Genomic DNA, 14463 nt, shown 5'->3' on the forward strand with positions numbered 1-14463 from the left:
AAATCTGACACTGAGGGTTTTATTTACTAAAGCTGGAGAGTGCAAAATTAGTCACACTTCTGCATAGAAACCAATCAGCTTCTAAACTCAGCTTGTTCAATTTAGCTTTGGCAATAAAACCTGGCAGCTGATTGGTTTTTATGCAGAAATGTGACTGATTTTGCACTCTCTACCTTTAGTAATTAAGTGGCAGTTTTTGGGGACCAGTGACACCAATACAGTGATCAGTGCTAAAAATATGCACTGTTACTGTATAAATGACACTGACAGGGAAGGAGTGTACAAGAGGTTAAGTGTGCTCCTAGGGAGTGCTTTCTAACTGTGCCATCCATTAGCAGCCATGTGCTTCCAGTGTGGAGACACTAAATTAGGAAGTGTTAGGACTGCAGATTTAACAGGGTGCCATGAAGTGGCTCTGCAGCTTTCACATGCGTTTGCAAATGTGTGTCAACTAAACCCCTGTTCTTTGTATCAAGAGACAGGTCTACTTGGTTGGTGACAGACTGGAGGGGGAGTACATCAGACTGGGGGCTGGCTGACTTCCATGCACCTCTTATAATCCTTCAACCTCATTTTTTTTTTAACTGTGGGGGAATGGACTTAGTGCAGGAAGAGAGAGATCTGTGTTCCTGATTTGTAGGAACACAAGATCTCTCTTTTCCTGCCTGACAGAACGGCGATCTGTCTTTCTCCTGAATGATCGCGGGTGGTCGACAGCCTTCGGGGGCCGCCGGACCCGCTGTTGGCTCCCCCTGTGGTCAATCACAGTGGGAGCCTAGCTCCGGCGGCACAGGCCCCCTAGAGCCCATCTACAAAATCACATACAGGTACATGATTTTTGCGCTTAAGGGCCGCCCAGCCGTAGTAAATGTATGTGGGGAAGTCCCATGGTTTACTATGCTTCAGTGATGAATGAACACAGGAGAATAAGCCTTTTTGCTTGTCTTTTTACATTTAAAAAAAATATTATAACTTTTTTTTAGAAATGTTGACATTTTTTTTTACAATTTTAGTTTATAATTTTTTTTTTAAATCTTTAATTATTATTTTTTTCTGTATGACATCATTCAGTGATGTCATACTGTGCCGACTGATCAAGATGGCTGAACCCCGGCACCCAGAAGAAGCTGGTGCTGGTGTGAGAAGTCTCTGATCTTGGACTGTTGGAGGTTCTTAGTGCCGCTTTATATTCTTGCACTGCATGTAGCATTTAGCAAGTAACCATTCCTAATATTTGTATTGTTTGTGTCTCTGTTTATATTATATTTATTAATGTATCTAAACAGAGTTGTGAAGGTGAAGATAAAGGTCTCTGAGGATCTCTTGTCCTATACAGAGAAAACTCAGTACTAGACGATCAATACTGATTATATCATTAGTGTTACTTTGTATCTTTTTATCTGCAGTACAATATCTAATCTGTATTGTGTTTAATGCAGTCCTTTCATCTGTTATCTGAGTCCATAAATACAAGGTCGTCATCTTCTACACCATACCGAGGAAGAAGAGTGAGAGAGGAGACTGAGCAAGGAGAATGAAGAAGAAGACAGAGGAAGAAGAGCAAGGAAGGAGAATGAAGAAGAAGACAGAGGAAGAAGAGCAAGGAAGGAGAATGAAGAAGAAGAGTAAAGAGAAGCGAGGAAGAAGAAAAAGGAAGAAGTATGAAGAAGAAGAGTGAGGGAGAGGAACAAGGAAGAAGAACAAGGGAGAAAAAAGAAGAAGAAGAGTGAGGAAGGAGAACAAAGAAGAAGGAGGGAGAAGAACAAGGAAGAAGAATGAAGAAGAAATGTGAGGAAGAAGAGCGAGGAAGGAGCATGAAGAAGAGTGGGGAAGAAGAGCGAGGGAGAAGAACGAGGAAAGAGAATTAAGAAGAGCGAGGAAGAAGAACAAGGCAGAAAAAAAAAAAGAAGAAGTAGAAGAGTGAGGAAGGAGAATGAGGAAGGAGTATTAAGAAGAGTGAGAAAAAAGAATGAGGGGAAAGGAGGAGGGAAAAATGAAGAAGAACGAGGGAGAAGAATGAAGAAGGAGAATGACGAACAAGAACGAGGTAGGAGAATGAGGAAGAAGAACAAGGAGGAGGAATGAAGAAGAAGAAGAGTTAGTAAGAAGAACAAGGGAGAAGGAGGAAGGAGAATGAAGAAGAAGAACAAGGAAGAGGAATGAAGAAGAGCGAGGAAGAAGAACAAGGAGGAGGAATGAAGAAGAAGAGTGAGTAAGAAGAACAAGGGAGAAGGAGGAAGGAGAATGAAGAAGAAGGAAGAAGGAGAATGAGGAAGAAGAACAAGGAAAAGGAATAAAGAAGAAGAGTGAGGAAGAAGAGCAAGGAAGGAAAATGAAGGAGAAGAGTAAGGAAGAGAAGCGAGGAAGAAGAACAAGGAAGAAGTATGAAGAAGAAGAGTAAGGGAGAGGAACAAGGAAGAAGAACAAGGCAGAGAAAAAAGAAGAAGAAGAAGAGTGAGGAAGGAGAATGAGGAAGGAGTATGAAGAAGAGTGAGAAAAAAGAATGAGGGGAAAGGAGGAGGGAAAAATAAAGAAGAACGAGGGAGAAGAATGAAGAAGGAGAATGACAAACAAGAACGAGGTAGGAGAATGAGGAAGAAGATCAAGGAAGAGGAATGAAGAAGAGTGAGGAAAAAGAACAAGGAGGAGGAATGAAAAAGAAGAGTGAGTAAGAAGAACAAGGGAGAAGGAGGAAGGAGAATGAAGAAGAAGAACAAGGAAGAGGAATGAAGAAGAGCGAGGAAGATGAACAAGGAGAAGGAATGAAGAAGAAGAGTGAGTAAGAAGAACAAGGGAGAAGGAGGAAGGAGAATGAAGAAGAAGGAAGAAGGAGAATGAGGAAGAACAAGGAAAAGGAATGAAGAAGAAGAGTGAGGAAGAAGAGCAAAGAAGGAAAATGAAGGAGAAGAGTAAGGAAGAGAAGTGAGGAAGAAGAACAAGGAAGAAGTATGAAGAAGAAGAGTAAGGGAGAGGAACAAGGAAGAAAAACAAGGCAGAAAAAAAAGAAGAAGAAGAGTGAGGAAGGAGAATGAGGAAGGAGTATGAAGAAGAGTGAGAAAAAAAGAATGAGGGGAAAGGAGGAGGGAAAAATGAAGAAGAACGAGGGAGAAGAATGAAGAAGGAGAATGACGAACAAGAACGAGGTAGAAAGAAGAGCAAGGAAGAGGAATGAAGAAGAGTGAGGAAGAAGAACAAGGAGGAGTAATGAAGAAGAAGAGTGAGTAAGAAGAACAAGGGAGAAGGAGGAAGGAGAATGAAGAAGAAGAACAAGGAAGAGGTATGAAGAAGAGCGAGGAAGAATAACAAGGAGGAGGAATGAAGAAGAAGAGTGAGTAAGAAGAACAAGGGAGAAGGAGGAAGGAGAATGAAGAAGAAGGAAGAAGGAGAATGAGGAAGAAGAACAAGGAAAAGGAATAAAGAAGAAGAGTGAGGAAGAAGAGCAAGGAAGGAAAATGAAGGAGAAGAGTAAGGAAGAGAAGCGAGGAAGAAGAACAAGGAAGAAGTATGAAGAAGAAGAGTAAGGGAGAGGAACAAGGAAGAAGAACAAGGCAGAGAAAAAAGAAGAAGAAGAAGAGTGAGGAAGGAGAATGAGGAAGGAGTATGAAGAAGAGTGAGAAAAAAGAATGAGGGGAAAGGAGGAGGGAAAAATAAAGAAGAACGAGGGAGAAGAATGAAGAAGGAGAATGACAAACAAGAACGAGGTAGGAGAATGAGGAAGAAGATCAAGGAAGAGGAATGAAGAAGAGTGAGGAAAAAGAACAAGGAGGAGGAATGAAAAAGAAGAGTGAGTAAGAAGAACAAGGGAGAAGGAGGAAGGAGAATGAAGAAGAAGGAAGAAGGAGAATGAGGAAGAACAAGGAAAAGGAATGAAGAAGAAGAGTGAGGAAGAAGAGCAAAGAAGGAAAATGAAGGAGAAGAGTAAGGAAGAGAAGTGAGGAAGAAGAACAAGGAAGAAGTATGAAGAAGAAGAGTAAGGGAGAGGAACAAGGAAGAAAAACAAAGCAGAAAAAAAAGAAGAAGAAGAGTGAGGAAGGAGAATGAGGAAGGAGTATGAAGAAGAGTGAGAAAAAAAGAATGAGGGGAAAGGAGGAGGGAAAAATGAAGAAGAACGAGGGAGAAGAATGAAGAAGGAGAATGACGAACAAGAACGAGGTAGAAAGAAGAGCAAGGAAGAGGAATGAAGAACAGTGAGGAAGAAGAACAAGGAGGAGTAATGAAGAAGAAGAGTGAGTAAGAAGAACAAGGGAGAAGGAGGAAGGAGAATGAAGAAGAAGGACAAGGAAGAGGTATGAAGAAGAGCGAGGAAGAATAACAAGGAGGAGGAATGAAGAAGAAGAGTGAGTAAGAAGAACAAGGGAGAAGGAGGAAGGAGAATGAAGAAGAAGGAGGAAGGAGAATGAGGAAGAAGAGCAAGGAAAAGGAATGAAGAAGAAGAGTGAGGAAGAAGAGCAAGGAAGGAAAATGAAGGAGAAGAGTAAGGAAGAGAAGCGAGGAAGAAGAATAAGGAAGAAGTATGAAGAAGAAGAGTAAGGGAGAGGAACAAGGAAGAAGAACAAGGCAGAAAAAAGAAGAAGAAGAAGAGTGAGGAAGGAGAATGAGGAAGGAGTATGAAGAAGAGTGAGAAAAAACAATGAGGGGAAAGGAGGAGGGAAAAATGAAGAAGAACAAGGGAGAAGAATGAAGAAGGAGAATGAGTAACAAGAACGAGGTAGGAGAATGAGGAAGAAGAGCAAGGAAGAGGAATGAAGAAGAGTGAGGAAGAAGAACTAGGAGGAGGAATGAAGAAGAAGAGTGAGTAAGAAGAACAAGGGAGAAGGAGGAAGAAGAATGAAGAAGAAGAACAAGGAAGAGGAATGAAGAAGAGCGAGGAAGAAGAACAAGGAGGAGGAATGAAGAAGAAGAGTGAGTAAGAAGAACAAGGGAGAAGGAGGAAGGAGAATGAAGAAGAACAAGGAAGAGGAATGAAGAAGAGCGAGGAAGAATAACAAGGAGGAGGAATGAAGAAGAAGAGTGAGTAAGAAGAACAAGGGAGAAGGAGGAAGGAGAATGAAGAAGAAGGAGAATGAGGAGGAAGAACAAGGAAGAGGAATGAAGAAGAAGAGCATGGAAGACGAATAAGGAAGAGGAATGAAGAGTGAGGACCAAAAAGGAAGAAGAATGAAGAAGAGTGAGAAAGAAGAGTGGATTCTTACTTTTATTTTTTTCTACTTGTGTGTGGCTGATAGAGACTTGAGGACTCCATAAACCAAATTATTTTCATTGTGAATAATGATGTTCTTCTAAAATATTAGAATAGATTTTACATTTGGTGGTCCTAATATCAAGCAATGAAGATAATTTATCAATAATCTATCTGTACCTATTCATATCTACTAATGATCCATCCAATCCCTCAATCTGTATTTATCTGTCTTTCTATCCATTCATCCCTCTCCATATCTATTGACTCATCCATATATTTCTCTGTCCGTCCGTCTGTCTATCCGTCTGTCCGTCTATCTATCAATTCCTCAATCCATATCCATCTATATCCATCCTGTCAGTCAATCCGTCAGTCTATCTATCCACCATTCATCAATCCACCTGCCCTCTACTTATCTATCTGTCCGTCTATCTATCAATCCATATTCATCATGTCTGTCTGTCCGTCAGTCAGTCTATCTAGCCATCCATACATCCGCCTGCCCTCTATTTATCTATCCGTCCGTCTGTCTGTCCGTCTATCCATCTGTCTGTTTGTCTATACGTCTGTCTATCTATAATTTCCTCAATCCATATCCATCTATATCCATCCTGTCTGTCTGTCTGTCCATCAGTCTATCCATCCATCCACACTATCTATCTATCTATCTATCTATCTATCTATCTATCTATCTATCTATCTATCTATCTATCTATCTATCTATCTATCTATCTATCTATCTATCTATCTATCTATCTATCTATCTATCTATCTATCTATCTATCTATCTATCTATCTATCTATCTATCTATCTATCTATCTATCCTATATTATTTTCTGATGGAGATTAGACATCACAGTGACTGGTGTCCCGGCTCTCTATAGATTCCAGTGTGCACAGTCTGTGTGAGGTCACCCCAGTCCATCCATCATGACACCAGGAGCGCTATGGTGACACCCCATACATACACACGATGACTATAGAATATTCCTTGAAGTGGCCCCGTACAGAAGGCCCGGGGTCCCCTCCTGCGTGTCACTGGGCTAAGCCAGGATAAGCTGAAGATGCCTCAGCACTGAATAATGACTGCCTTCTCCGGGTACAGAGAGGTTCTGCAGCAGCTGGTGCCTTTTTATGCCAATCATCCCGGCTTCCTCATCTCTCAGTAACATGCAAAGTGCACCGCCCTGAAATCCTAAAATCCAATGATCTGTCTACAGGAAACTGACATCTAGGTGTAAAAGGGCCCGCCAGCAAGGAAAGGGTGTTTAGATATGCTGCAATGATGTCACTGATAGCTGTAAAAATTATATTACAGTCTATTAAATTTAAGGTAGGCACAGCCATCATAACTTTTCTACAACATCCAGGTTCTGAGCCGGACCTTTTATTAAATAAAAGGTGTAAGCCTGTGACTTTTCCACTGCTGATTACTCAGCATTGGCACTGTGATTTTTTTTTTAAATCATTTTTTACTTTGTTTCAGTCACTCCAATAACGCAGCGATCCCATCATACAGGGCAGACCACTTTATAGGTGATCAACATGCCTTCCACATTGTATTCTATGTATGTGATCTACTCAAACACAATCAGTCCCTCGGCCTTTATGAAAACACAAACCATGCTGTAACCCAAGAGAGCAACAAAAATTGTCAGATACCTCATACTGGGGGATATTCACAAATCTGAATGTCATTTGTAAGAAACTGGGTTACCACTTGACCACCGGGAAGATTTGGTGGCGATCAGCAACTTATAGCGGGACTGTGATATTGCAGCTGATATCGGACACTAACTGACGGAAGGGAAGTCTGTGCTGCTCAGGATGGACAATACCACAGAAGTGTCCTATGTGAGGAAGCAAGGTGGGACTCTGAGCTTTTCCCTTCTGCGGGAACTGGACCCCATCATGTCATGGGCCCAAATTCATCTGGCCGACTTATCAGCGGTCTATATTCCCGGGATTCAGAACATCCAGGCAGATTTCCTCTAGAGAGTACAGATAAATCACAATGAGACGTTCAGGTGGACAGTATCCCTGGGAGTCTGCCCCGAGGTCGATCTGTTTGCCTCCCCCTGCAATCACAAGCTGGATAAGTACTACACTTGGAACCGGTGTCACCAGGCCTTCGGGATGGATGCCCTGACAGATCGATGGACATTCAGCAGGGCATACACCTTTCCCCCAATCCGGATCATACTCAGATTCCTACAGTGACTCCAAGCAGAGGCCGTGGAGGTGGTTGTGGTGGCCCCATACTGGCCAAACAGGCCATGGCTCCCACTTCTCCTGCAGCTCAACTACCGGGATCCAGTTCCCCTTCCCCTCAGACCGGACCTTCTGTCGCAGGAGGCATCACTACACCCATGCCTGGCGCTGCTGCGGTTGAAAGTTTAGTTTTTGAGAGAGAGAGGTTGGAAGCCCTTGGATGCCCCCCCTGGGGTCATCCCCACCCTTATGAGTTCCAGAAGAGCTAGTACAGAGTCTACAGACGTGTGTGGGCCCGGTTCGCGAAATTTGCATCCTACATTGGGAAGTCTTTCTTGGATCCCGGAGTTCAGGGAATCTTGGACTTCCTTCAGTCGAGTCTACACCTTGCTCTGTCAGTTGGCGCGCTTAGAGTTCAGGTCTCAGCCTTTTCAGCCTTCACCGGTGTGTCTCCTGGGCCAGTCATGCGCTTGTTCAGCAACTTTTCAAAGGTGCAGCTAGACTCAGGCCCCAGAGGAGGCCGACATTTCTTAAATGGGATCTTCCGCTCGTTCTTGAGGCTCTGGTCGATTCCAGTTCTGTCGATTCCTTATAGGTCAGGGACCTCTCCATCAAAACGGCTTTCCTGGTGGCGGTCACCTCTGCAAAGAGAGTCTCAGAGATCGGAGCCCTGCGATACAAGGAGTGATTTCTAACCTTCTTCCCGGATCGGGTAGTCCTTATACCTATGCTCAAGTCAAATCCAAAGGTCACTTCAGTCTTTCATGTAAACCTGGAGATTGTCCTCCCTACCTTCCGGTCCTGGGTAGTAGTTGAGACTCACCCCCTAGATGTGATGGAGAATCTCTTCATCCTCTTTTCTGGCAGTAATAAAAGGGAAGAGTGCCTCGCCTAGAACCATATCGGCCTGGATCGTCCTGGCTATGCAACAGGCATATAAAGCAAAGGGCTTGGCTCCTCCGCAGGCGGTGACAGCTCACTCGAGGAGAATCTCAAAGTCCTAGGCAGCCTTACATCACGTGGCTCCAGAGGTCATCAGCAAGGAGGCCTCTTGGTCGTCCATCAACACCTTTATGGCTCACAACTGTGTGGAGGCCGCATCTTTGTCCTCTGTCAATCTTGGCCAAAAGAATTTGTCTATCAACAGTGTGAAATAAAAATTTTTCTTTTTTCAGGATTCCCACCGGTGTGGCGTCGGATAGTTATTTCCCAGGCTGCTATGGAGTCCATCAGGAAAACTGAAAATTTCTTATCAAATACTTACCGTAATTTTCCTTTCCTGATGGCATACGGAGTTCCCACCCTCTGGTCTTGGATTCGGCTAAGGTTATGGAACACAGCCACAGTCCAAGGGCTGAAATTAGTGGAATAGGGTCCTATAGCCTTGGAGTGGAGGCAGGGTCAACCCACATGTAGGCTTCCATGAATTCCATCAGGAGAGGAAAATTTCGGTAAGTATTTGATAGGAAATTTTCAGTTTTCCTTGTACTTACTATTTCCTTCAAATGTACAGTAGGTCAAACGTGTGACCTTTGAGCTGCAAATGACACCAGTTAAAGAAACCATGTAAGTAAAAATAAATAAATAAATAAGTATAGTCCTATTGACGTCTTAGTTTAGCCTATTCAGCCCTAAATAAATCCTTTCTCCCCTTCTCCCCTTTTTTTTCTGTAGATTTTAATTTCAATAAAAATTTAAATAAAATAAAAAAAATGCCTTGTTTTATTTGCAGGTACCTTTGCCATGCTTTGTACTACACACACAATTTTAGTAAAAAAAAAAAAAATAAATACAAAATTAAATAAATGTATTCCTATTTAACCCCTTATTAACCTTTAGTCAACCCAATCAGCTATAATTACCTCTCCCCCCCCCCTTCTCTTTTTTCTGCAGATTTATTTTTTTATATAATAAAAAAAAAACCTTTTCATTTGCAAGTGCCATAATTTGTAGAAGAAACATCATCTTAGTTAAATAAATAAATAAATAAAAGAATGAGATTAAAAAATAAATAAATAAAATAAATGTATTTGTATTTAACCCCTTATTTTTTTCAGTTTTTTTTTTTTTTTTGCTTTAAATTTTATTTGTATCTTTTTTAGATTTAAATAATGGCATGTTACCATACTTCAGAAACATATTTTGGTAAAAAAAAAAAAGAAATTAGTAAAAAAAATAAATAAAATAAATATATTCCTATTTAGCCTCTTATTAACCCAGGGGTGTCAAACTTAATCGCGGGCCGCATCAGTATTATGATTGCCCTCAAAAGGGCCAGTTGTATCTGTAAGACTGGATGTTCAGAGCATCCCCTACCCTTAGGCCCTGTTCACACCTGAGCGTTTTTTCCAGCCCATAAAACGCTCCTCTGTGAAAATCCAAGACGCCCAACAATCAAAATCACATTCATTTCAATGTTCCCTGTTCACATCTGAGCATTTTGTCCCCTGAAGCCAAATGCCTGTAGCTCAAAAAAGCACAGGAGCTTCTTTTTGGGCTGATCAAGAGCTGTTCTGGTCCCATAGGAATGCATTAAAACGCCGCTATCGGCGTTTCACGAGGGGTTTACATCACAATGCTCCCCCTTTACCTTGTGCTGCTGCTGGGAAGAAGCTGGAAGCATTGCTGGAAAGCAGAAAGTACAGGGTCTGGAGGAGGACCACAAGAGGGATGGGGCCACATGAAATGGCCTGGAGGGCCGGATTCAGCCCGCGGGCCTTGTGTTTGACACATGTGTATTAACCCCCTAGTTAACACATTTAGCTCTAATAAACTCCTTCCTCCCCTTTATTCCCTTAGCTCTTATTTTTCTAATTTTTTTTTTTTTAATGGAAAAAAATGCCCTTTTTTTTTTGGAAATATTGTTTTCATGCTTTGAACCAGAGATGTAATTGTATTGTCATTTTAAACGGGACAAATAATAGAATAAAATATTTAATTATTTTTTTTACAGTAACATTTAAATACAGAGTTTTAAAAAATAAAAAATACATTTATAAATGGTTTTATGTATATTTGTATATAACTTAAATAAAAAAAAAAAATCAATTTCCAGGACCTTATTGCCAAAAGAATGCCAAGTATGTATCACTTTGATATCTTTGGTAACAGCAAAGTTATTGACGAATAAACAGACCCATTGTGGATATTGCTCTGGTCTCATACAGGGTATATACAGGTACGAGAGCTGAAGTAGTTAATATTGAACTTCAGATCTTGTAACAGGAAGTCTGAGACTCTTTTTGCTACAGAAGGAGAGGATTGTATGGCTGGGGGAGGATATGCTGGCCACACACTCGGCAATATTCGGACACTTTCAACATGCTATCAAAGCCAAAAGTTTTGGGGGATCAGGGGACCTACCTTCGACCATTTCATGGCGTAGATAGAAATTGCCAGGGGTAAGTTCCATTGGTCATTGTTGCAATCGAAAGCCGGTTGATATTGCATGAATTGTGCCCTGTGTGTGGTCAACTATTATCTTAATTTTCTCAGACCTCTAGTCTAGAGTCCCCCCCCCCCCCAAATACCAGTGGGTGATTCCATCTATGAGCATCTATGTATAGCCAAAGCACCAGTACTGCGCAGTCAAAGGCCTCTTGCACACTGCAGCTTAAAAAAGCTCAGTACAGCGTTTTCTCATTGTAATGTGCCTATGCACACAGCCGCGTAAATAAGAACAAAATAGAAAAATCTGCTTTTTTGGACAGTATTTACGCCTAATGCGCACAAATGCGCGCAAATATGCACAATTGCACACAAATGAACGCACATGAACATACTGTTGATCTGAAAAATGCTAAGTTGCATATTTTACAAAAACGCGAGAAAACATTTGCGAGAAAAGACACAAAAAGACGTGAAAAGACGCAAATGTGCACAAATGCATATGCGTGAAAATGCACGCATTTCAATAAGACAAATACCCCTGAAATTTACGGCTGAAAAAGGAGATGCTCAAACAGGAGTATCGTGTGTAAGAGTCGGTTCACACTAAGGCGACACGACTCTGTACTATCTTGGGGGCGACTTGTGCATTCCCATGCACCACGACTTCGGAGCGACTTCACATAATGAAAGTCTATGCAAGTCGCTCCGAGGTCGCCCCGAAGTAGTACAGGACCCTTTTTCTAAGTCGGAGCGACTTGTGTCGCTCCTATTAGAACGGGTCCTGTAGCGGTCAATGGACTGCGAGGGAGCGCGACTTGTCAGGCTGACAAGTCGCCTGACAAGTCGCGCTAGTGTGGACCGGCACTAAGACCCCGTTCAGACAGGGGCGACGCGGCTTGCTGGGGCGACCTGTGAAGTCGCAGTGCACATGCACGGACTTTATATCATTGAAGTCAATGCAAGTCGCCTCCAGGTCGCCCCAAAGTAGTACAGGACCCTTTTTCTAAGTCGGAACGACTTGTGTCGCTCTTATTAGAACGGTCCTGTGCTAATCAATGGCAGGCGACCCACCGCGACTTGTCGCCTGACAAGTCGCGCTAGTGTGAATGGGGTCTAAGAGGCCTAATAAAAATAACAACAAAAGTAACATGAATAGTAACAACAACAAACTGCTTTTGATAAAAAGCAAATATATATATATATATATATATATATATATATATATATATATATATATAAATAATAATTTGTAAAACAAATATAATAATGATGATAATACTAACAATAATAATAATAATATATGAAGATAAAAATAAAAATAATAATAATAATAATATTAATAGAAGAAGCAGATAATAATAATAATAATAATAGAAGAAGAGGATAATAATAACAATAATAGAAGAAGATGATGATGATAATACTAACAATAATAATAATATATGAAGATAAAAATAATAATAATAGAAGAAGAAGATAATAATAATAGAAGAAGGTAATAATAATAATAGAAGAAGATAATAATAATAGATAATAATAGAAAAAGAAGATAATGATAATAGATAGAAGAAGATATTATTATTATTATTATTATTATTATTAATAATAATAATAATAGAAGAAGAAGTAACTACTATATGTAAAATAAAACAAATCATATAAACAACAATAAAAAAAAAAATAGAAAATATAAACCTTCCTACAGTAAATCTGCAAAAGTCCAACGTCAGCTACCAGACCCAACAAGTGCTGCCACCTATTATCAGGACATGTTGGTAATTGTAGTTCCACAACTGTTGCATTTTCTATAAAATTGTAGTTCCATGGTACTTAAGACAATTGTAGCCATTCTAGTACATTTGCATCAACAGTTGAGTTGTGTCATCCCTTTATTTTTATTTGCAGTAACAGTTACATTTTCAGGATAATCTTTTTCCTCCCTTCTTCTCAGTCCAAGCAGAAGAGATAAACAAAGATTTAGCAAAATGTTAAAAATGTAAAAATAAAAGAAAAGCCCCAGCAGCAGCTTTGTGCGGAAAGTTGGTCCCATGCCCCGGACTTACCTCTCGCAGTTGGATGTCACAGTCTGTCCCCAGATGCTGCCTGCTGTCCTCCTGGTGATTTATTTATTTTTTTTAATTCTAATCCGTCCAGCCCAGCTCGGGGGTTATATGGGGCTGGTGATGCCCCACCCCAGCTCCCCCCCCCCCCCCCCCCCATGCTAGGCAATGGATGGAAGGGGTTGGCTTGAGAGTGGGTCAGCCAGGCACGCCTTGTAAACAGGGGAGCAGCATGGAGAGAGCTTCTCCCTCCCACTCCAGACTCTACACACGTACTCTATACAGGGGAAGCGTGCACTGAGGAGTGTACAGGGCTTGGAGGAGACATAGAGGAAGTCATGGCGTCATAGGAATCCTTATGTGTGGAGGGGACTTTTTAGGTGCCAAGTTTGTATATAAGTATAATAAATAAATACCTGTAATAAATATATAAATCATGGAGAAAAAAAATAAAGAGAGAGGAAAAGAAAGAGAGAGAAAGAAAGAGAGAGAGAAAGAGAAAGAAAAAAAGAGAAATATAGATAGAGAGAAAGAACGATAGAGAGAAAGAAATGAAGAGAGAGAGAGAGAGAGAGAGAAAGGAAGAAAAAGAGAGAGAGAGAGAAAAAGAAAATAAGAGAAAGAGACAAAAAGAAAGAGAGAGAAGGAGAGAGAGAAAAAGAGAACAAGAGAGAGAGAGAGAAAAAGAAAGAGAGAGAGAGAAAAAAGAAAGAGAGAGAGATAAAGGAAGAAAGAGAGAGATAAAGAAAATAAGAGAACGAGACAAAAAGAAAGAAAGAGAGAGAAAGGAAGAGAGAGAGAAAGGAAGAGAAAGAGACAAAAAGAAAGAGAGAAGGGGGAAGAGAGAGAGAGAAAGCGAAGGAGAAAGAGAGGGAGAAAAAAAGAAAGAGAAAGACAAAAAGAAAGAAAGAGAGGGAGAATGAAAAAGAGAGAGAGGGGGAAAGAAATAAAAAGAAAGAGAGAAAGAAAGAAAAATGAAGAGAGAGAAAGAAAGTAAGAGAAAGACAAAAAGAAAGATAAAGAGAGAGAGAGAGGAAGAAAGAAAAAAAGAGAGAGAGAGAAGGAGGGAGAGAAAAAGAGAGAAAGAAAGAAAAAAAGAGAGAGAAAAAAAAAAACAAGAGAGAGAAAGTAAGAGACAAAAAGAAAGAAAGAGAGCGAGAGAGAAAGAGAGAAAGGGAGAGTGAGAAAGAACGAAAAGGAGATCAAGGAAGAAAGAGAGAGATAAAGAAAGTAAGAGAAAGAGGCGAAAAGAAAGAAAGAGAGAGGAAGAGAGAGAGAGAGGAAGAAAGAGAAAGAGAGAGAGAAAGAGACAAAAAGAAAGATAGAGGGAGAAAGAAAAAGAGAGAGAGAAGGAGAGCGAGAAAAAGAAAGAGAGATAAAGAAAGAAAAAGTAAGAGAAAGGGAGGCTGAGAAAGAAAGAGAGAGAGAGAGAGAGAGAGAGAGAGAGAGAGAAAGTAAGAGAGAGAGAGAGAAAAAGAAAGAAAAAGAGAGAGAGAGAGAGAAAGAGATAGAGAGAGACAAAGAAAGAAAGCGAGAAAGAGATAGAGAGAGAAAGAGATAGAGACAAAGAAAGAAAGAGAGAGAGAGAAGCAGAAAAATAGGGAGAAAAAGAAAAAGTA

The 14463-nt window shown here is 40.7% G+C and overlaps 1 protein-coding gene across 1 annotated transcript in view; it reads right to left on the reverse strand.

Annotated features, from left to right (window-relative positions):
* The window catches only part of NDRG1 (N-myc downstream regulated 1), a 120156-nt gene extending 107220 nt beyond the window's left edge, over positions 1 to 12936 (reverse strand). Inside the window, exon 1 of the mRNA XM_082258717.1 lies at positions 12848 to 12936. The gene's annotated coding sequence lies outside the window, so the exon portion shown is untranslated. The remainder of the gene's footprint in view (positions 1 to 12847) is intronic.
* Positions 12937 to 14463: the final 1527 nt, after the last annotated feature.

The sequence above is a fragment of the Pelophylax lessonae genome (assembly GCF_965119305.1).
Source record: "Pelophylax lessonae genome assembly, chromosome: 5".
NCBI classification, from domain to species: domain Eukaryota; kingdom Metazoa; phylum Chordata; class Amphibia; order Anura; family Ranidae; genus Pelophylax; species Pelophylax lessonae.